This window comes from Sciurus carolinensis, chromosome 12, assembly GCF_902686445.1.
Source record: "Sciurus carolinensis chromosome 12, mSciCar1.2, whole genome shotgun sequence".
NCBI lineage: Eukaryota > Metazoa > Chordata > Mammalia > Rodentia > Sciuridae > Sciurus > Sciurus carolinensis.
The window spans coordinates 3,651,970-3,675,099 of NC_062224.1; the positions used below are offsets into that span (position 1 = coordinate 3,651,970).

At 53.5% G+C, this 23,130-nt stretch overlaps 1 protein-coding gene across 2 annotated transcripts in view; it reads right to left on the reverse strand.

Annotated features, from left to right (window-relative positions):
• Positions 1 to 23,130, reverse strand: part of Gng4 (G protein subunit gamma 4) — a 50,586-nt gene that overhangs the window by 21,879 nt on the left and 5,577 nt on the right. Inside the window, exon 1 of one of the 2 annotated variants that reach the window (XM_047521013.1) lies at positions 18,686 to 18,868. The exons of the other annotated variant lie outside the window; for it this stretch is intronic. The gene's annotated coding sequence lies outside the window, so the exon portion shown is untranslated. Of the gene's footprint in view, positions 1 to 18,685; positions 18,869 to 23,130 lie in introns of those variants that run through there. 2 annotated transcript variants of the gene reach the window in all.

The window sequence follows — 23,130 nt, forward strand, 5'->3', positions numbered from 1 at the left end:
CCGGGGGCTCCGGGTAGGTCCTGATTCTTGACTCTTACTGTCATTTTGATGCTGAAATGGTCCCAGGTTCGGCTAGAGGGCGCTACTTCACACGGCTCTGATTTTCCTTCTCTGTTATTTTTGACTTCCTTGCTTTCTTGCCACGGCCGTTTCCGGCGTTGGGGCAGCCTCCTGTTTTACATTTCCTCCAAACTCTGATTTTTCTCTTTGTGTCATTCTGGCCGAGGAGTCTCTGCCCGAGTCAGGTGCTACAGGGGGGCGAGTGTGCCAGCCCCCGGGGGTCAGTGGGCGTTGGTTGGCTGGATGTTTGTAACTTCAGGTTCACGGAGACCCGAAGGATGTGGCTTTTTCTTAGCACTTTTGGGAGGAGGGAAAGAGCCCTGATCTACCAGGAGCTTGCCGGGCAACCTTGGGCAAGGCTCTAACCACTCGGTCTCAGTCTGAAATGTCAACGGGGTTGACATGTCCATGTGGAAAGGAGTTAAAAATGTGAGGCGCCCACAGACGTGCGTGGGGGCCCCTCGCTGGGTGTAAGACGAAAGCAACCCCTTTAGCCCAGTCCTTCCACATCCAAGGCTGGCAGGCGCTCACGAGACAACGGCAGGATCACGCCAAGCTATATTGCTCATGAACATACGCACACAGAAGTCCCCCGACAAAACGCTAGCACACTGTGCCCAGTTCCGCATAAGAGGTGTGACAGGTCATCACCAAGTGGGGTTGGTCTTAGAAATGGAGGCCCAGCATGGAGGCCCAGCATGGAGGCCCCGGGAGCACCAGGTGTTCCTCCAGCGGGAAATTCTCACTGCCTTTGTGCTCCAGCCAGGAGTTTCCCCAGCCCCACACGATGGGTGTGCTGAGAGGGATGAGATCTAGTAGGAGGTGCTTCCCACAGGAGCAGCAGCTCAGTGACAGGCCACGGGGCCACCACAAGAAGTCTGCCTTAGTCCGTTCAGGCTGCTGCAACAAGAAGCCACAGACAGGGTAGCTTCTAAACAACAGAAATGTCTTTCTCACAGTTGTGGAGGCTGGGAAATCCAAGACTGGAAGGCCAGCATGGCAGGGTTCCAGCAGGGGACCCTGTCTGGGCGCACAGGCTGCCAGCTCCTTGCTCGGCGCTCATATGGTGCAAAGGGCAGCTTCCCCAGGCCTCTTGAACAAGGCGCAACCCACTTGCCAGGGATGAACCCCTGTGACCATCGCCTCTAATGCTGCAGGCTTTGAATGCCAGGCACCGAGGGTCGGCTTTAACACTCAGATGATGGCAACTGCCCAAACTCGGGGAATCCAGAGTGGTTTCTACGGTATTTAGAGCTTCTACATAGCTACTCCCAGTTCACAGGTAACTTACCAATGGGACACACTTCACCATGAGAAATGTGGCCTAGCAATATGACATCTCACCTGGTTCCTGGGGTGGGACAGGATTCTCCCGTGTCCGGGCCCCAAGCTTGGGTTGAACCAGCTAAAATTCATGAATGACAAGGAGCAACTAAGGTAGCAGGTGGACTAACATCAGCCGACCACCGTAAGATGTTGTCCTGTACCAGCATTAGTATTTTGTTGAGGACTTGTATGTTTGTATGTTCATGAGGAATATTAGTCTGCAGTTTTCTTACAATGTTTTTGTTGTGGTTTGGTATTAGGATAATCCTGACCTCGGAAAATCATTTGGAATGTGTCCCTTCATCTTCCAATTATTTGAAAAATTTGGCATTAGAATTAGTCTAATTTCTTCCTTAAATGTTTGGTAAAATTCCCTAGTGAAGTCACCTAGGACTAGAGTTTTCTTTGTAAAATGTTTTTTACCTACAAATTCACTATTTTGTGTGTGTGTGTGTGTGTGTGTGTGCGCGCGCTCGCTGGGGATCGAACCCAGGGCCTTGTGCTTGCAAGGCAAGCACTCTACCAACTGAGGTATCTCCCCAACCCCTACAAGTTCACTTTTGTTAGTAGAATTAGGACTATTCAATTTTTCTAATTCTTCTTGTGTAAGCTTTTTTTACAAAAATTTTTTTAGTTGTAGGTGGACATAATACCCTTATTTGTTCATTATCACATGGTGCTGAGAATCGAACCCAGTGCCTCACGCATGCCAGGCAGGCGCTGTGCCACTGAGCCACAACCCCAGCCCCTGCATGAGCTTTGATTGCTGTGTCTTACATGGAGTTTGCCCATTTCATTCAAGCTATCGAATTTATGAGCATAAAGTTCTTGAAAATAGTCTCCTTTTTTTATGCATGTAGGTTCTGTGGTGATGGTTCCTCTTTCATTCCTGACATTGATAATCTTGTCTTCTCTCTTTCTTGGTCAATCTGGCTACAGGTCAAAGAAATTGTTGTAGGTTTCACTGATTTTTTTTTTTGGTATTATTTTTCTGTCCTTAATTTCACTGACTTCTGTTCTTATCTTTATTAGCTCCTCTCTCTGCTTGCTGTGAGTTTAATTTTCTCTCTGTCTCACTTTTGATTTTTTAAGGTAGAAGATGAAGTCATTGATTTGAGATCTTTCTTCTTTTCTAAAATAGCATTTAATGGTAAAAATGTCTCTGTAAGCACTGAAATTCACACATTTTGATATCAATTCAAAATATTTCTAATTTCCTTTGTGACTTCCCCTTTGACACATGGGGTGTTTAGGAGCTTGTTTTTATATTTGCTGAGGTTACATTCTGACCTCGCTTAAGTTTTTAAAGCCTGTACAATTCCACGCACATACTACTCAAAGCTTTACGTGCGGATGAGAATCCTGGATCCATTCCCGAAGTCGCGCTAAGCTGCTTTAGATCCGGCCAGTGCAGGTGCATCTCTCTGGGTGAGGCTGGGGCTTTTGTGGGCTCATACAAAAAATCAGATGACCCGCTTCTCCCACTCTCTCTCCTCAGGGATTTCTCTGCACTCTCCAGTTTGCGGGAGCCCCTTTCCTGGTGTCCTTTGCGCGAAAGACGGGGTTTCTCTTGGAGAGTAGCCAGTAGCGCTGCCACCACTGTGCAGTTCTGTGACTGGAGGCTGCCCTTGGGGCAAAGTTACGAGAGAGAGGAGGGAAGGGAGAAAGACCAGCGCACTCCCTTCCCAGGTCCCCTGAGCAGCACCGGGGTTTCCGTCTACCCTGCAGTTCTGCTCAGGCCCACCCTCAGCACCAGCAGGAAGAGGACAGAAAGAAGCTCTTCTCCACTCGGGCCACTCCTCCAGGCTGCTTCTCTTCCACAATCCACGTGCTTCGTGTACTTTTTTGGAGTCCTCGGGTTGTTTCATGTTTTTCCAGTGATGGCCGCAATCAGCAGGAGGGGCAGGCTGCAGGGGGACAGCTCCATCCGGGTCTTTCTGTGCACCATCCCCTCCGCCAAGAATGTCCTTCCTTTCCTGCCTGGTGCCAATTCAGTTCTCACAACGTGGTGGGCTGAACTGGCCTCCAGGTCCTCCCTGGCTGCTCCCACCCTGTGAGTTCAGCCCATCAGCCACGAGACGCCCTCACCGCGCTGTCCATCAGTCTGTCTCCCTACCCAGCAGCGGCTGGGCAGGGAGAAGGCCCCCACCTTCCCGGATCGTCACTGTATTCCTGGCTTGCAAAGGGCTGAGGGAGGAGTGGAATGATTATCTCTTAAATACCTGAATCTACACTAAAGAGGCAGAACGGACATCTGAAAATGGCAATCTCCAAACTGCAAGGACGCCACAGTTTTTAAAGGCGGAAGGAAGGAGCTGGAGGGTCCCCTGGGCCTCCGCCAGAGGACAGCCGGAACAAGCACACCCGAAGGCCGTCGCTTCTGCCGTCCCTGAAAGGCAGTCTGCAACGCCAGATCATGTCAAGTTCCATCCCACATGACACTGTCTCAACAGAAAAGCTATTTTTACAGACGGGGAAGTGACTGACAGAGAGAAATGATAGTTTTGAGTCTTCCATGTCATTGTAATTGAAAGGACAAAGGCTGTCAAATTCCAGCTCCGAGCATTATCCAGCAAGAACGAATTTTCCATAAACGTTTTTAGGGCAAACCATCAATTTTCACATTTCTAGAGAATCAATCTTTCTCAAAAACCCCAATGACTCTGTTCCAAAGCGCGAGGGCTGTGCTTGGCGTGCGGTGGCGTGCGTGTGACTTCCCGCTGCGCACGCTCACGTCAGGCTTCTCAGGGCCGCACTGGGACGGACCAAGGAGGGTCCTCCGTCCTCTCTGGCTCCGCCACTGCTTCCTGTCCAGGTTCCTTTGCCACCTGGGTATGTGTCTTGGTCAGGAGTGTTGTTTTCAAACAGCTCCTGAAGAACCAGGGGACAGCCTGGAGCCTCAGCCCCTGTGGAGACTCCAGCCTGGGCAGCAGCTCACCCCAAAGGAGGCCGTGGAGGCCGTCCGCAGCCTGGGAGGGTCTGGCTGAGGCAGGTGCTGCCAGGCTGAAGGGAGGGGTGGCCAGAGCATGCGAGGCCCTCAGGTGGCAAAGGCACTCCGGGGCCTTGAAGAGGGATCAAACTTCGAGGATCACAAGTTCAAAGCTAGCCTCCGCAACGCAGCAAGGCCCTAAGCAACTCAGTGAGACCCTGTCTCGAAACAAAACGTACACAGGGCTGGGGTGTGGCTCAGGGGTCAAGCACCCTGGGTTCAATCCCTGGTACCAAAAGAAAGAAAAGCCTGGAGACGGAGACCTGGCAGGGGTAGAGCCCCTCGGGGCTCAATCCCGTTACCCCGCCCCCAAAACAAACCCTGTGAACGTTTAAAGCAGAACTTTTACTGGTGAAGTTCACAGCTGACGTGTGCAGTTCATGCCGCCATCGCAGGCAGACCCTGTGGCCTTCACAGAGCCACCAGCGCAGCCCTTCCCGGCTCCCTCAGTGCCCCGGGGCACTGCTTTCTCCTCGTCTCCCCAACCTTCGCTTGCTACCTACCTTCCTGACCCTTCAAAGACTTTATTTTTTAAGGGCAGTTTAGAGTCACAGAAAAACTGAGCAGAGAGCACAGTGAGTCCCACACACTACCTGCCCCGACAGACACACAGCCTCCCCGCCCGGCCTCCGGAACGAGGGTGGTGTATGTGGGCCAGTGGGCCAGCGTCTACACAGCCTCAGTCCCAGAGTCCCCGGCTGACGCTGGGACTCAACCCGGCGCTGCCCATCCTCTGGGTCTGCGCGGTGTGTAAGCGGGTGGGGGCCCTTACAGTGCCGCACGGTGCCGCCCCTGTCCGAGTTCCGGCACTCCACCCATCCCTCCATTCTCCCCCTCAGTCCCTGGCACTTACTTATCTTTTTACCATGTCCACAGTTCGACCCTTTCCAGAATGTCACGTGCTGGGCTGCAGCCTTTTCAGACTGGCTTCTTTCACTTGGTCACATGCAGTTGAGGTTCCTATGTGTCTTTGTGGCTTGATAGCGCCCTGGATTATCTTGTTTTCTGTTTTGTTTATTTGGTGTGGGGGAACTAAACCCACTGGCACTTTACCAGTGAACTATGTCCCCGGACCTTTTTAAGACAGGGTTTTACTAAATTGCTGAGGCTGGCCTCAAACTTGCAATCCTCCTACCTCAGCCTCCTGAGTTGCTGGGATTCCAGGCATCTGCCAGTGCATCCGGTAGTACCCTTGTTTTTAGTGCTCACTAATGTTCCATTGTCTGGATGCACATTTTATTGATCTACCCGCTTACTGAAGGACATCTCAGTTGCTTCCACATTTTGGCAATTATGAATAAGGCTGTCACGCACATACATGTGCAGGATTTTTGTGGAAGTAATTTCTCAACTCAGTTGGGGAAATACCAAGGCTTGCACTTGCTAGATCACATGGTAAAGGGTGTGTAGTTCTGTGAGATCCTGCCAAGCCGTCTTCCAAAGTGGTGGCTCTGTTTTGCATTCCAGCCAGCGATAACAAGAGCTCCTGCTTCTCCTATCCTGGTGTTCCCTGCGTTCTGGATCTGGGTCACTGTAGTAGGTGCACAGCGCTACCTCGTTACCGTTCTCATCTGCATTTCCCTAACGACACATGATGTGGCACATCCTTGCACGCTGATGTGCCATCTGCTGCTCTTCTTTAGTCGGCTGCTGGTTCAGAACGTCTGCTTGTTTTATAACAGGGCTGTTTGTTTTCTTACTGCTGAGTTTTAAGAGTTCCTTGCCTATTCAGGGTCTTACATGTCATACATGTCCTACAGATATTTTCCCCCTGTCTGTGACTTGTCTTCTCACTCTTTGATCTTCCCAGCCTTTTCAGAGCTCATGGTGGAGTCTGGACGGAGTGGAGGCTGTGAGGCCCACTGAGCTCAGAACTCAGAGGCAACCCGTCCCAGAGCTGTGCAGGCCTGACGCTGCGTGATTGGCAGCCTCTTGCAATTCTCACCTAATTCTCGTCCTTCCCGTGTGCCCACCTCCTCCCTGCTCCCTTGAGCCGTCTGTTGCCCACGATCCCCGCTGCCTGGCCAGAGCACAAGGTCTATGAGCAAACGTACCACCTGGACAGGACTTCCCCTGGCCGTTGCTGCAGACAGTATTTTCATAAAGAGAAGCAATTTAGAACCCAGAGCCAAGACTGTCAACAAGACGAGGCACCATGGACACGGGCTGACCCCAAGGAAAGTTTTGGCACCGTGCAGTGTGACTCTGGAGAAGTCGCTTCATCTTCCCAAAAGCTGAGGTTTTACACCTGTCGGACAGGTATAGCTGCACCCCCAACACAGCGTGGCTGTGAAGGCTAGATGAGACGGGAGTGAAGGATCTAGGAAACCGCCCGGCACAGTGGCCTCAGGAAGTGGCGGTCCCTACACCACAGGGGCAGGCGGCACCCAGCAATGGAGCGTACACATACTTCACCCGTGATCCGGACCTCACGACCGCCTCCTCCCAGGACGGCAAACCTGCCACGACGCTAGCGCCTTGAGCTAGTGATGTCTTATAAACAACCACAACCAGTGCCTTATCTGCAGACACATGAGTCTAAATGGTATTTTGAGTCCAACCCAAATTCCCCATCCGAGGAGGGGCTGGGCAAGGTGGGTCAGAAACAGACACCACCCAAGAGTCTTCTGGAAGTTGTTTCCAAAAGCCTAAGACAGGGAAGAACTCGGGGTCCAGAGGGGAACATGCCTTGGACAGAGCAGTGAGACGCCCCAGGACCAGGGTGGCTGGGGACGACAAAGCCCTGTCAGGAACGGGTGGGGCTCTGATGAGATCCCAGGACAAGGGCCACCTGGTGCCCCAGGCAGCAGGCAACGGGCAGTCTTGGGGAGGGTTCTGTGTCCTCATGCGGGGCCCACAACCACCAGCAGCCACCAGCCTCCAAAGCCCGTATCAGCCAATGGTGTCCCATGGGTCACCCAGTGGACAGATGCCTCAAGGATGACAGGCCACCTTCAACACCTGGTCCCGTTTACGTTCTAGGGACCAGAGGCAACCCCAGGCTGCCAGTCAGGTGGACGCATGCCTCGTTAGAGGTAGGAAAATCCAGTGTCATCTTCTCCCTGCGCCTGAGTGTGCGCTCAGTCTGCTGGCTTGATGGCAGACGCGGGACCACGGTCCCTTTCGAGGACAGCCTCCTCACAGCTGGTGCAGCTTCGCCTCTGGGCCGCCCCTGGCTGCTGGCCAACCCCTCGGCTTTGGCATCAGAGCCCTGGGCTGCCTTTGGTTCTGGGGCTCCGCACAACTCCCAGGTCAAGGACGCCCAACCTCCGCGACCACCCAGCCCTGTACCTCGCTAGTGGTCATTACCAGCCGCCTCTTACTTGGCTCATCTCCTTGGACACGTGTCCCCAGTCCTCGACCACGGCAGCACCCTCTGTAGGGACCTGCCTGAGCCCTGCAGGGCCTGGGGACGGACGCACGACTCCTCTCTGGACAAAATCAGGGCCGCTCTCTTTGGAAGTGAAGTCAGACACCAGCTGACTCTGCACGCAGGGATTCAGTTAGTAAGCAGGGGAGGCTGACAGGTTTCCCTGAGGCAAAGGCAGAGGCCTGAGAGGCCGTAGAGAGTCACGAGGGACATCGTTGTTTCAAAAAAACTTATAAGTGGTTAAAATGTGATGGCTGGGATAATTCTTCTACAACGCCAAATACCAATTGCAGAGGCTTTTAAAAACCGGTAATGAACTTTCCCACACGCTATTAACCACGACAGTCCAGCCCAGTGGGAGTCGCTGCCTGGGCCTGCCCCCAGGGTCTGCCCCCAGGGACAGCGCCTCACCTTCGGCTTCTGCTCCCCTTCTTCACTCAGGGTAAGAGCCTCCCCGTTCACCTTCGTGGGGTCCCGGGGCTGCCACCCCCAAAGCTTTCTTGAGCCCTGCACCTGGACGCGGGCCCTGGACCCGCCCACTCCCCTTGGTTTCTAGGACACGTCTGGGCTTTTTAGTGTCCCCACCACATTTGACCTTGTCACCTGCTAGGCAAACAGCTGCATCTCTTCCTCCTTTCTAGATGGCTCTTCTTAGAAGGGGGGGCTTGTCAGGTTCACCTTTGTGCCCCCAGAGCCTTTCCATTCAACAGGTGCTTGATGAATTGAAGGGAACGGAAGAATCCAGCCTGGACTCCCTTCTCTGCAAAGCCATACGTGGGGCAGGCATGACGGTGGCCTCGACCCAGAGGTTCACACAGTGCTAGCCTGAGTGTTCCGGGTCCCAGTGGTTCTTCTGCAGGTGCTAAGGTTTAAATGTGTGTCTCCCCCAAAATTCAAGTTGCAAAGTGGTGGTGTGAGGAGTGAGGCCTGGGAAACTGGTGAGTCCTGAGGACGTCACCTCCCCCAGGGGATCAGTGACCCACGAAGGGCCGAGAGGAGTAACTGGGCCTGTCCCCTGGAGGCGCGAGAGGATGCAGCTATGACTCCTGCCGGGTGAGGACGTCTAGATGGCACCATTTAAGGGGAACAAGTTCAGGTCTTCACCAGACACTGAACTTGCCAGACACTTGACTCTGGACTTCCCAGGCTCCAGAACCATGAGAAATAACTTTCCATTGTTTATAAATTACCCAAGGCTCAGGTACTTTGTTATAGGAGCACAAATAGACTAACACAAAGTGGGGCGGGGGATGCTTATTTCCAAATGGACTCAGCTTTTTTCCCCTAAATAAGTGCTCATTATAAAACTATTCAAACTCTATGGGAAAATACAAAGTTAAAATTACCTCTGAGTTTTAAGTTATTTCAGTTAATCATTTTTGTTTATATTCTGACTTTATTCTATGAAGAAATATTCATAGTAGCCTTAATATTATGATTCCTTCAAAAAGCAACACTTGTTGAAAGAATTTTAGGTTGTTTTCTAACTAGAGTAGAAGTAGTAGGTAGTAGCAACCCCATCTGCAAAGTCCTTGGAATCCAAGGAGGTAATACTGAACGGATACTGAACTGACTCCCGTGTGTAGGAATGTTAAATAAGCTAACTATTAAAACGCCCATGGAATCATAAGCTGGAATAAACCCCAAGACTGGCCAGGCCAGCGGCTTAGTGGAGCCTCCCCACAGAGCGTGGCCACATGACCACCAGTGTGACCCTCTCCCCAGTGTGCTCCTTGAAAGGCCTGTGCATACGGGGCAGTGAGATGATGTCCGAGGTGGTGGCGTTTGCTGGCCCTGGGGGCTGGGTTCAGAGGTGATGGAGACCTTGCCCCGTGGTCTCTGGTCCCATCTCCAGAATCCTGAGCCGGCCTTCACTCAGGGCTCTTCCAGCCCATGCCGGGCCTGTGAACTTCCCTGTGACCTTGAGAGGAACCCCCTCCACTGCAGGCTGCGGCTGGTCTCTGCTGCTGGGATCAGACACAAAGCTTTCTTAACTAGGACCCGGCAGTTGACAGCTGCAGTAGGACCTGGCCCTTCCACATGTCCTCTTCCCTGGGTGGACCTGCCTGGCCACTGGTCACTGGGCGCTTTTCCGAGGGCTCCTGGCAGAGCTGTGATCTGCTGTCTGGGCAGCTGTGAGTCAGAAGACGACTCCTGGGAATCAGGGTCTCCTCTGCACAGGACAGCAGCCCAGCTGTGTGCACCCTGCTTTCACAAACTTCCCTGTGATCCAGCATCTTGACTGTTATTTTTCCCATATTCCCCTGAGCAAGCAAATTAGGTAATTTCCAACCTTCCTCTTCTTATGGAATGTCGGGGACACAGTACACTTTAGAGAAACACCGACACACTGATTTATCCACCTCCCAGCTGATGAAACAGAATGAAACACTGGGGTTCCCTGGGCACCCCGCTAACTGTGCGCCTGGCCGTTCTTCCTTTCGAGCATTTGCAATGTCTCTAATGCAGAGTAGTCTTTCCTAGTTGGAAACATTTGCCTTCACACCTGCGTGCCCCCAGGTGCTCTGAGATTATCCGCCGCTGCCAATGGTGCTCCACCGTGTATTTTGGCCTCCCCAAAACCAGAGGCACACTCATGAAGGAGGCTGGTGACCTTTATTCAAGACTCTTAAGAATTCCCTCGTGAGACTGTTCAGGAAGGTCCTGAAATCATCCGTGCCACCTGCCATCAGACACACGTCCAGGATGCACGAGCTCGAAACCTTCGCTGTTGGGAACGGCAGCCCAGGCTCTGCTCTGAATGACCCAGCCCAACAGCCCGCCTGCTATTCAGCACTCAGATGCCCGCTCCCGGACCCAGCAGCTAAAGCCAGGTGTTAGTAATGACAGCACCTGTTGCAGAGTGTCAGTCAGCACAGCCTGGGATGGCAGCTGGAGGGTGGTGGAGTGGGGTCTTCTGTCCTAACAGGGCCCTGTGATGGCCCAGCCCACCACAGCCATCACCAGAGGGGTGAGAGTGTGCTCAGCTCAGAGTGACCCACAAGCACCTCAAGGGACATGTGCTAGGGAAGAGGGGCACAAAAGATGTCACAGTGTTAGAGATGACCTGGCAGGCCAAAGCCAGCTCCTGCACCTCGGGTGCCTAAGCAAACCCAGGTCCCTGTCAATAGCAGGAGGAAACTTAAGCTCAACCAATCGGAAGCCATGAGCCAAACTTAACTAGGGAATTCCCCTCCCCACAACCACAGCGTGCCTGGCAGGCTCCTCCTCACACCCTCAGCAGGCTGAGCTGCCATCACCCCATCCAGGACTTGCTCTCTGCTCACATCCTGTGGTCCCTTCTTAGCCATGGGGACACAAGCTGGCAAGTTCGGGGGCTACTAGATGTTGTCACCTGCCTTTTTTGAGATTAGGTAGCAACTTAATGGCTTGATCCTGAAAGGAAGCCAGTAATGTCACTTTCACTCTGGATTCAAAGAATTGGCAAGACAAACTGACTACTCAAAGACAACTGCTTTCAAAGAGTCGGGGAGCCCCGATGTGGAAGGGTGTCACCCGCTGACACCAGGGATCACGTGATGCTCAGGTTACAGAGAGCTGGCGGAGGTGATTACTCATGCCTTGCAAGTAGACTCATCTGCGTTGCTCAAGTATGTCACGCAGGGAAGGGACTATTTTACCAACAGTGGGGAAAAAAAGGAACACATTAAGTAAGCCTGAAAATAATCTGGATGTTTTCCAGGAAAGATGTGAAGCCTCACAAGATTTTCTTCCCTGTGTTGAGAGTGTGCTGCAGATCCTGCAACGCAGCTGTTGACAGTGTCTTGTCCCTGAGTAGTGGTGGCAGTGGCGAACGGCAGGCAGGGCTGGAGGCCGGGATGATCCTACCTCCTCCCAGCAGCCAAAGCCACAGACGGCTGGATCCCACCTCTGTACTCGTGCACAGTGCCTGAGTGACAGACACCTCCTGACCAGCAGTGGGCACAGGAGCCAGGTAGCCTGCCAGGGGCTACTCCTCCTCTGAGACCATGGTCAACTATGCCAGCGAAGGGGCACCTGGGATGGAAGTTTAACAGGACAAGGCCACTCAAAGTCAGCAGAGGGCCCACAGGGTCCCGCAGGGCATGAGAGAAAGCCCAGCCTCAAACCTGAGAGGCAGACAGACTGAGGCCGGGGCCAGGGGAGGGCTTGGGTGGGCAGCGCCGTGAGGCTGATCCCGGTGGTCACCCAGCATCCCCACTCCTCCGGGGAGGGTTGGCGGCCTCAGCACCACCTGCCCCCCACTGAGAAGAGCCTCCTTGGAGGTGCTCCCGGCCTCGGGGAAGGAGAGCTGGGAGGCCCCTGGCTCTGACGTGGCAGGACAGTGGCGAAAACTTGGCAAGACAGAACCAGAGGTGGAAGACCCTGCGGACCTGCTTCCAGGGGTCTTGGGACACGAGGTTCTGAACAGAAGTTGTGTCCCTCCTAAAACTGATTTTTAAAAATGGAGCCTCCCTTTAACACCGGCGAACAGTGATGAAAGTGATAAACAGCTGGTTCAGTAACAGGCTGGAATCCGTTTCCTAATCAACCCCAGGCTATGTGCACCTGCTGACCAGCAGTCTGGGGTCCCCTCACGGGGTTCCTGGAGCCACCTGGGTTCAGAGGTCTCGCAAACGCAGAGGAAGCTGAAGGCGGGAGGATGGGGGTGACTTACCCTCCCTTCACCGGCCAGTTAGTGGTTGGGCATCCGGTGTCACCACACTGCCAGGAGGCACCCTGGTGACAGGCCCGAGGCTCCTCTCTCCTCCACCCTGGGGACTCTGAGGGCTCTGGTTTCACTGATCAGCTGGCTACGGACAGGGAGCACTCTGAGGCCTTCTCCCCTTGTTCCTGGTCCCTGGTCCCCGAGGTCAGCCAGACACACAGTCCTCTCAAGGGGAACGAGGAGGACAGGGAGGAACAAACGGTGTTTTCTTCCTCCACCACGGGCCCGAGGCTCCTTGGGAACAGGTCGTGGACACAGAAGTCTTGGGTTTAGTCCAGGACAGCTTTCCTTCTAGGGAAGGGAGGACCCCGGAGGCACCAGAAGGACAGCAGAGGAAGGTGGGGGGCCTGTCCCTGGGCACCTGACTGGGGAGAGGGCTCAAGAGGACAGGACAGCCAGGGGCCTGAAGAGGAGGCTCTCTCCGCCAAGCAGGGAAGGCAGAGCCGTGCTTTGATGGAGACCTGGCTCCTGCAGGGCGGCAGCTGCCCTGTGCTCGCTGGCCATCATTGCCCACCGCTGCGTGAGGGCAGGACGGTGGCAGTCAGAGGCCAGGGAGCAGGGTCCACGGAACTCTTCTGCTTCAGTGCTTCCCAACCCTGGTGGCTGTAAAACTCAAAGGGGGTCCTTGGCACTAGCCCAGACCCGTGAGCCAGAAAGCCCGCGGGGAGGCCCGGAAGCTGTGTTTTAAAACACTGCCCAGAGCTTAGAACCAGGCTTAGGACCAGCGGGATTGCACAGGCAGGCGGTAAAGCCTGGTGAGCAAACACCAACGAGTGACCGGACCCTCCACCAGCTCAGGTGCACCAGCCAGGGGAACGCGTGGGACGGCTCTCACCCCGCTGCATCCCGCGCCCCAGCAGAGCCTGGCAGGATGGAGTGGAGGTGCCTCTTATGCCACGCAGCCCTCCAGGCTTCAGGCCTGAGCCGCTTGGATCCAGGACACCCTCTGGAGGCTCAAGGGCAGGTCAAACTCTCCTGCCGACCTGGCCTCTCTCCCGTTTGCCTCCACTTGGTTTCCAGCTGGTCAGGAGTCACTGGGCCTCTCAGCCATGGTGTGGGCTGGTGGGGCTTCCAGCGCACTATCAGCTGCCAAGAGGGCCACTGCAGAGCCAGAAAGATCTATCTCCCATTTTGCTGTGTTGCTCCAAGAACCTCTGTCTCTTTCTCCAGCCTGTCACACTGCCCAATGCTCCTCTGGACTAAGGCGGCCTCCTCATTAGGGTGGGCCCGGGGACACACGGCTGCCTGCGGGAGCATCACATTGCATTTCCCTGGCTGGCTAGGGGGGTCGCCCAGGCTCCATCACAGGTCCTGCCACAGCCCCCGTTCACCTGCACCAGGCCTGTCCCTGGCACCTCACCTTCCTCACACACACGCAGAGGTCCCGAGACGCTCGCTGGGTAAGTTACGTCTGCTCTCCTGACTCCTTACTGGTGAGTCCTCACTGAAGGTAAACCCGAGGGTGGGACTGTGCGCCCCCACCCCTGGCCTGCCTTTGTCCACTGCTGCACCCTTGGGCTTAGAGAGTACAGCCAGCCCAGAGCCATCATCGCTGCCCACGGAGGCCCCTCCACGAGAACCAGGCAGGATGAGGCCCAGGGAGGCCGAGCTCAGGCCTGGGTCCTGGGCCGCTCGGCAGGTGGCCCAGGCGAGTTGCCATGGTTACTTGGAAGCAGGGCTTAGCCATTCTCCTTGGGGTCCCCAGAATGTGTGGGTGGGAAAAAGGTGATGAGGAGGTTTGAGTGAAACAGAAACTGAAAACCCTTCCTCCATGAAACACGCACACGCTCCACAGGCTAACAAATGAACTTCCTGTGTGGACACAGAGTGAGAGGCTGGTGGCCCTGGCATCAGACCAAATCCAGCAGCAACAGGACCAAGGAATCAGGACGGAGAGGCCGAGCTGCCTCTGCTTGACCACAAGCAGAATGAGTCATCCAGGAAAGTGGCGCCGGCAGATTGCGGCTGCCTCACGGAGGCTGATGGGATGAGCAGCTGCGGACAGCGCCCAGGGGCCCCTGCTGAGGGCAGCCACCCCGAGAGCACCTGTCTCAGAAGGGGCATGCATCTCACAGAGGGTTTTGGTCTCTCCAGACTTCACATCAGTCCTTTGGCATGTGGGGCTCCTACGTGGTTTGCCAGGCCTTGGGGCTCCCTGGGCAGTCCTGTGCACCGCGCAGCTTCACCTGGTCCCCCTGACTCCATTCTGCAGCCAGACCTCTGCTCAGCAACAGACCTGCGACCCCCCGGAAGTCACGTCCTTGCCTGGCCAGCCATCTACCTCTTCTCCACCTGCCCAACTCCGTTCAGGAAACCAGATCACGTTATCCCTCAGCCCAAACTGGAGACCCTGGGGTCCCCAGGCACCAATGATCACTTGGCCCTTCACTTCTGATCAGATAGAGGGCTGACAGAGCCGGGCCAGAGCCTCCTGGGGATACTACCCCCACAGCCTCCCTGACCACACAGACACAGCTGGAGGGCAAGGCTGGTCCCACTTCTGACGACTCTGGATTCCCAGTCTCATAGAAGGCTCTTCCCATGTCATTCAACAGCCTCCATCTCTTGGCTCCCATGGGCCTTCCTGCTCTCTTCCCTGAACTTCCTGACCCCAAAGCCCAGGCATGCTGCGCTGCTGGGCTTTCTACCAGGGCAGCTTGGGAAGACCTGTTCAGCGGTGGGCCAGCCGGAGGTACTCCCTCAGCTGCTGGGCCGCTCTGAGTCCCCCCACGCTATTCCCTGCCCATCTTAGAAGGCTGATTCTCCTACTTGGACCTCCACACCTGGCAGGGTTTGGGAAGAAACTTCTCAATATCACATATTCAACACCAGAAGTAAACGGGGTTGACCTGGGTAGCAGCGTTGTGGGGGACACCGGTGTTTCCCCACAGTTAGCCCCTTTTGATGTAGCTGTAGAGGAGCTTGAATAAGAATTTCCCCTGATGACCACGGGGAGGGGTGGAAGACAAGACCACAGCTTCGAATCAGACAGGAGTGCCTTCAGCAGGAGGAGCCACAGGACGAGGAGACGGGTGGCCCTGAAGCCAGGGCCAGCTCGCAGGCCGCGGCTGCCGGTCAGCACTTCACAAACGTGCTGGACAGGGTACAGCCCTCGGGTCCAGAGGTACTTAGGGCATTTCTTCCATCTCCAGGGGACCTTGCACAGCCCCAGAAATACCTGTCCCACTACAGACAGCCAACCGAGTCTCTCAAAAGAGAAAAGACCTGAGAAACTTAAGGATCCAGAGGGACAAATCCTCACCTGTGGAGAGGAGCCCAGGTCCCCTGCCTGGCGGATCTCTACCCACTCAGTCACCTCGCCCTCGCCCTCGGTCTCAATCACTTTCACTCGTCATTTTACATCATGCTTTCCTTTGTTGATCAAAACCCCTGTGGCCCACCAGATACCCTGCCAACATTCTTGCACAGAGAGGACACCTCAAGTCACTGTTGCTGTTTTGCAAAACTGAAACCTTGCAGGTACCACGTGAGAATCAAGTGAGATCACCTGTCAGGTACACCCAGCCCAAGGCAACGACAGGCCCTTCTTCCTCCTGCTGCCAGCTAACCTGGCTCCCACTCTGCCTGCTCGCCTAGCTTGGGCCTTCGTGGATCTGCCTGCAGGCGTGGGATGAACAGCTTCTCCACCGGTACTTGTGTGTTCTCACTTCTGGGCACCCGGCGCCCATTCATGCTGAGTGCCCTGGCTTCGACACCGCTTCCTACCTGCAGGAGACCCACTGGCACTCTAGCCGGCCTCTGACCCAGCTGAGGCTCCTGGCAGCTAGAGACCCAGGAGGCTCTCCCTGCCTTAGTGCACGGAACTCTCTGGTGCCATTTTCTCTGCAGTAAGTCCCTGCCTCCATTTCCTTCCCTAAGTGGGAATGTCACTTGTGCATGCACTCTGGTCAGCTATTTAAGGTCCCTGGCTTATTCTTTATGGTTCTAATTAGCTACTTGAACCCTTCAAGGGGCAGTGTCCTGTGCTTCACCTCCTCCTTCACCTTTTCTGATACCCATTTTGTTTCTAACTCAGTTAAAATATCCCATTCTAGCCACTGCTGATGGCAAATTTTTATAGTATTTATGAAGTTAAAATACTGAACAAATAACCTTTGTGCAGGAATAATAAAAGTTACTGTGCCTGAGTTTTTCTTGAATACAAATGCCAAATTAAAAAGGGAAATCAGCTCATAAAGGTGTTCTGAAAGCAAAAAGCAGGTAACATTTTGAAAGACAATGTTACAAAATTCCACGAAGAAAAGGACACTCTTCTGATACATGTTATCAGGCATTCTTCACTCTTCAGACTAAGAAAACAGTGATGTGAAACGTGGCAATAAATAAAACCTAGATTGTTGGTGTAGACCTTGGAACTCTCTAGGTTATTTTGTGGCCTCCTGCCCAGGTGCCAATTGTGTGGTGGGTGGTACACAGTCACTCATCAGTCCCAAGAGTCCTGTCCTCCTGAGTCAGTCATGGGCATGTGCTTCCCCAGGGACCTAAGTCCCTATTCCCACCTGCTGTTCCACCACTTTGAAGGATGCACTGAGATTTGGGGCTTCAGGGACTGTCCCTTTTAACTTGTAAACCTGTACGTTGACTATGGGAAAGCTCTTTTCTGGTTCCTTCACAGGATGGCATAGACGTGTGAAAAGCAGCTGCCTGGCCAATCACAGGGCTGCTTGGTAGATGGGTCTGCTATGCTGTTTCCCAGCCACACATCTTCCACAGCCTTCCTCTGGGCGATTTTAAGGAGAATAAGGACTGGAGCAGAGGATGGTGGAGGGGCAAACGGGAAGCCCCCTGCCAGTATTTGAGCCAAATAGCCCCACCACCAGTGCACTCACTGACCAGGATAGCACTGAAACAGACCTTGGTTTACATCAACCCCTCCTGTCTGTCCAGTGCATGGCCATCTCTTACCATGACTGAGAACTAAGCCAACCTCACAAAAAGAGCCCACAGCTTACAGGTGCCTTCTCTTGATTCTTAGGACTGAAAAGTCTTTATCACCCAGCTGCTTGCACCGCAACCTTCTAGCAGGGAACAGGGTCAGAGCTGATGGTGGCAGGTCCCCTTTCCCTGCTGCAGGCACACATCAGGAAAAGGTGTTCTTGCAGCAGGAATGAAAAAACCAGCCACAGCGCCCAGGGGCCCTCTCTGCAGCTGTGAGGCATTTGTCGCTGAATCTTCCAGTGCCACTGTGGGAACCATCACACCTTGCTCTTGAGCAAACAGGACTGGCGTGTTACAACGGGAACAGGAGCCACCCAGGAGCCTTCAGGCTTGGCTCTGGCGGAAGCTGCCAGCTCTGTGCCAACCTTTTACAGATTTGGGAAGCGACGGAAAACGAAGAGAACCCTGCAGCTGTGGGAGCTGGCCAAGAGGGTATCAGACCCGGTGACCAAGATGCATGTTACCACTCGATCAAAGTTTAACATTTTGGGGTTTCCTAACACCTTCTCTTAAAATACACGAAAAGCAGCAGATGCGTCTAAATTAAGGATTCTTTCCCGATCATATCTCGGTTTCCTACCCTTTATTTTCGAAGCTATTAAAAAATTAAACCAAAGCTTCCCCAACACTGCTGGGTGTGCGCGCTAGGAGCGCAGCGCATTTCAGCACCAGCCTCGGGGACAGACGCCATGGAGGAGGAAGAACACACGCTCGCGGGTCCGAGCCTCGGCGGGCCGCTCCCGAGGCCGGTGCCTGCGCGGGGGAAACAAGAGGGCTTCCACAGGCACTCGCCAATGCCCCCGACAAAATGACCCGGGGGCCACTCCGCCTCCTCCTTCTAAGGTCCTCTGCCCGAGGACGTCCCTGTCGGGGGAACAGCAGACGCTCCACGACCCACGTATGGAGACGGGGTCCCGGGAGCCCCCGCCAGCGCCAGACCTCTGAAAGCCCGGCGCTCGGGGCGCGCTGAGTGTCCCTGCCCAGGGCTCGGCGGGAGGGTCGCGCTGCGGGGAGCCCGGCGGCACAGACGCGCCCGTTGGGCCCGGGCGAGCGGCCGAGAACCACAGGTCTTTGTGTCGCGTGCCGCCGTTGGCAGCCCAGGGCGACACAGGCGCCGGACCGTTTCTCCAGTTCGGACACTTTCCCGCCCGAGTTTCCCTCCGGTTCCCGGCTCACCCCGAGCTCGCCGGCCGAGGGCTGAGGCTGCCCCGACGCGGCCGGCGCCGCGCCCTCCCCGGCTGCCGGGGGTCAGCCGGCCGCGGGCGCCACTTACCGCAGCGGGCGCAGGCCGAGGGCGCCGCTCACGCGCGGGCGGGGGCTCCGGCGCGGCGCTCGCGGGGGGCGGCCAGGCCGAGGGGCATCGCGGCGCGGGCCCGGGGAGAGACCGCGGCTGGGGTGGGGCGCGGGAGTCGCGGGCGCAGCCTCCTCGTTGTGCGCTGCGCGCGTCCGCGCCAGGCCACGGGTGCGGGACGGGCGACCCCGGCCTCGCCTCCTGCGCCTCGCGCTGGCCGCGCCCACTCCTGGCGGGGTCTCGCCCAGCGCCCGGGAGGGGCCGGGAAATCCCGCCTGCCGCCGCCGACGTCACTGGTGCGTCACCGGGGCTCCCGCACCGGGCTCCGCGCGCCCGGGTCCGCGACCCCGACCGCAGCCCGCCGCCTGGAGCGCGCGCAGCGGGGGCCGCGGAGCCGGGGCGAGTCCGGGCGCGGCCGGCCCTCGCGTCACCTGGAGCGCGCAGGGAGCCGCACCCCTAGGTGGGCAGCGCGCACGGTCCGAACAGCTGCCAAGTGCGCACGGCCCGGCCCGCGCCACCCGGGCAGGGGACACCGGCGTCGCCAGGTAACCGGGAGGACCGGCGGCCGCGTCCGGAGCGCGAGGCCGGTTCCCACGCCCGCGCAGAGCCCCACGCGCTGGCGGGGGGTCCTCGCGACCCCAGGGCGCAGCCGGCAGCGGTCGCCAGGCCTCACTCTTTGGCTGTTTTGTGACAGACATTGAGAAGCGCTTAATTACCACGGACCTCTTCTGTGAGGGAAGAACGACTGCCTCGCAGCCGGTTTTCCACCTCCTATTACAAAAACAGCCTCGGAATGGGGAGCCGCAGAACATTTCAGCAGCGTCGGCAAGATTTGTAGAGAAGGAGCCAAGGCACATTCCCTCTGTGAAAGCAGTCAGGACTGACGGTCAGGAAATTTCTTGAAAAGCTGAATTCCTCCTCTCCAGTCGCCATCTGCAACCATACCTTGCTATAAACCGCGCAGGACACCGCTCTCTGCCCCTCGGGTCCCGTCGATTTCACATATACTCGGGACAGATGCGCACCTGCTCAGAGAGTGGGAGCTGATGCGAATGCAGAAGCCAGAAAGGTCCTTGGGCCAGCCAGCATCGCACACCGGTCACGGCACAGAATTAAACTGCTGTCCGGTGACTACGGCAGTACATGCCTGCAGCACAGACTTAGTTTTTTTTCCTTTTTAGAAAGATTATAGGTACTGTATTGAAAATCCAACAAATCCAAAATTGGGCTCATTATTATTTTGGGGTGCTCACTATTGTCACTCCAAAATATGTCCTGCAATTCCTATGTCAGTGGTGCAGCCTTACCATTCCAGGTGGAATGATGACTCTTGAAGAGGAAGAAATTGAATGGTCCGTGGAGCCGGTGTTTCCACAGTGGACCCCAACGGGAGGACATCTCCCCGCACCCGTTAGAAATGCAGACTCTCTGGTCCCACCCAGACCGCGGGAATCAGACTCCGGGTGGCCAAGCAGGCTGCTTTAGAGGCCCTCTGGGGCATTCTGCCCATCTCTGGGCACCCCTCCAGAGTGCTGTGAAAGCTGATGCCAGGCTCCCCACCCTGGGCCTCGTCTCCTCCCTCCTCACCTTCCTTGTTCCGCAGGTATCTTTGTATCAATAAAGTCACTGCAATTTCTTACCCTAGCGTTTGCACGATACGTGTTTTTATCCATTTATTTTAAAAAATCTATCTGAACCTTGGGCTGGGGCTGTAGCTCAGTGGTAGAGCGGTTGCCTGGCATGTGTGAGGCACAGGGTTTGATTCTCAGCACAGCATATAAATAAATAAATAATAAATAAATAAAGATCCAATGGCAACTCAAAAAACATCTCTCTGCTTAAAGTAAGGTTTTCTGTTTTGAAGATATCGTACAGTTGGAAATTGCTTTAAAAAGTCAGCCTGACATCTGAGCCTTTTAATCAGAGTGTAAGGTCATTTACTTCTTAAGTAGTTATCCTATGGTTGAGTTTAAATCTACTGTTTCACTATTTGTTTTCTACTGCTGTTAATGAATTGGCTCAGTTTTTGTTTGAATAAATATGTTGCTTTCATCTTTAAGACCTTTTTTGGGGGTAAAAAGTTTGTTTTGTTTTTGCCAAGCTGTGCTACGCACTTTATTAATTCATTCACCGTGTGTTTACTTTCCGGTATCTTTGGTGCACTAGTTGCACATAATGGTGGGATGTGTTACATGGTAGGACGAGTACACAACATGATGATATGATCTGGCTAATGTCATTCCCCAGCATTTCTTGTTTCCCTTCCCTCCTCACTGTCCTGGTCCCTTTCCTCTTCTCCACTGATCTCCCTACCCCGCCCCCCACCTTTTTTCCTTTTTCCTCTCAAGCTTCTACATAGGAGAGAAAACATATGACCCTCGACTTTCTGAGTTTGGCTTATTTGGCTGAACGTAATGTTCTCAAGTTCACCCATTTTTCAGCAAATGACATAATTTCATTCTTCTTTGTGACTGAATAAAACTCCATTGTGTAGATATGCCACATCTTATTTATCCACTCATCCATGATGGACACCTAGGCTGGTTCTATAGTTTGGCTATTGTGACTTGTGCTGCTGTAAACATGGATCTGCGTCTATCACTGTAGTAAGATGACTGATTCCTTAGGATAAACACCAAGGAGTGGTACAGCTGGGTCATATGGTGGTTCCAGGCTTAGTCTTTTGGGGGACCTCCACACTGATTTCCATTGTACTAATTCACAGTCCCACTGACAGAGAAAAGTGCTCCTTTTCTTCACCTGCTCTCCAGCATTAATCACTGCACTCTTCATGACATCTTCTGACTGGAGTGAGGTGAAATCTCAGTGCAGTTTTGATTTGTATTTCCCTAATTGCTGATGATGTTGAATATTGTCTTAAAAATATTTTTTTAGTTGTCAATGGACCTTTATTTAATTTATTTATTTATATGTGGTGCTGAGGATTGAACCCAGGGTCTCACACATGCCAGGCAAGCGCTCTACCACTGAGCCACAAACCCAGCCCACGATATTGAATATTTTTCATATATTTGTTGGTCATTTGTATTTCTTTTCTTGAGAAGAGTCTGTTTGGTTCATTTGCCCATTTATTAATTTTTTTTTTTTTGGTGTTAAGTTTTTGAGTTCTTTATATGTTCTAGATATTAATCCTCTGTCAGACAGTAGCTAGCAAAGATTTTGTCCCATTCTGTAGGCTCTCTCTTCACTTTCTTGTTTCCTTTACTGTGCAAAAGCTTTGTAATTTGATGCCATCCCATTTATTAACTCTTGGCCAGCTCTCTGAGCTGCAGGGGTCCTGTGGAGAAAGTCATTGCCTGTGCCTAAGAACTAGAGTGTTGACCTTCATTTCCTCTGGGAGGTGCATAGTTTCTGGTCTAATTCCTAGGTCTTTGATCCCTTTTGATTTGACTTTTGTGTGGGAAGAGAGGGAAGGGTCTATTCTCATTCTTCATATGGATACCAGGCGTCCCAGCACCATTTGTTTAAAAGGCTGCCTTTTCTCCAATGTGTTTTTGGATGTTTGTCCAGGATTAGATGACTGTATCTGTGTGTGTTTGTCTCTGTGTCTTCTATTCTGTACCATGTGTCTGGTTTTTAAATTAAAAAAAAATTTTTTTTTAAAAAAATTTGTTCTAATTAGTTACACATGAGAGTAGAATGCATTTTGACATGTTGTATACAAATGGAGCAGTTTCCCCTTCCTCTGGCTGTATGTGGTGCAGGGTAATAATGTCCGTCTCATTCCACTGTCCTTCCCATCCCCACACTCCCTCCCCTCTTCTCACTCCCCTCTGCACGATCTGAAGTTCTTTCATTCTTCCTTTACTGGCCCCTCACCCATTATGGATCAGCATCCACTTATCAGAGAAAACATCTGGCCTTTGATTTTTTGGGTTTGGTTTATTTCACTTAGCATGATATTCTCCAGCTCCTAAATTTTTTATTTGTTTGTTTTTTTTTTTTTTTTAGTTATACATGACAGGAAAATGTATTTTGACATATCATACACACATGGAGTATAACTTTCCATTTTTATGGTTGTGCATGATGTGGAGTTTCACCAGTAATATATTAATATGTGAACATAGGAAAGTTATGTGATTCATTCTATTGTCTTTCCCATTCCCATCCCTCTTCCCTTCCCCCATGTGTCTGTTTTTATGCCATACCATGCAGTTTTTGTTACTATAACTCTGTAGTATAATTTGAAGACAGGTATTGTGATGTCTCCATCATTGCTTTTTTGGCTTAGAATTGGTTTGGCTATTCTGGGTCTTTATTCTTCCAAATGAATTGTAGGGCTGTTTTTTTCTAGTCTTGTAAAGAATGTCATTTGTATTTTGATAGGGATTACTTTGAATTTGTATATTGCTTTTGGTGGTATGGCCATTGTAACAATATTAATTTTGTGTATTCATGAACAT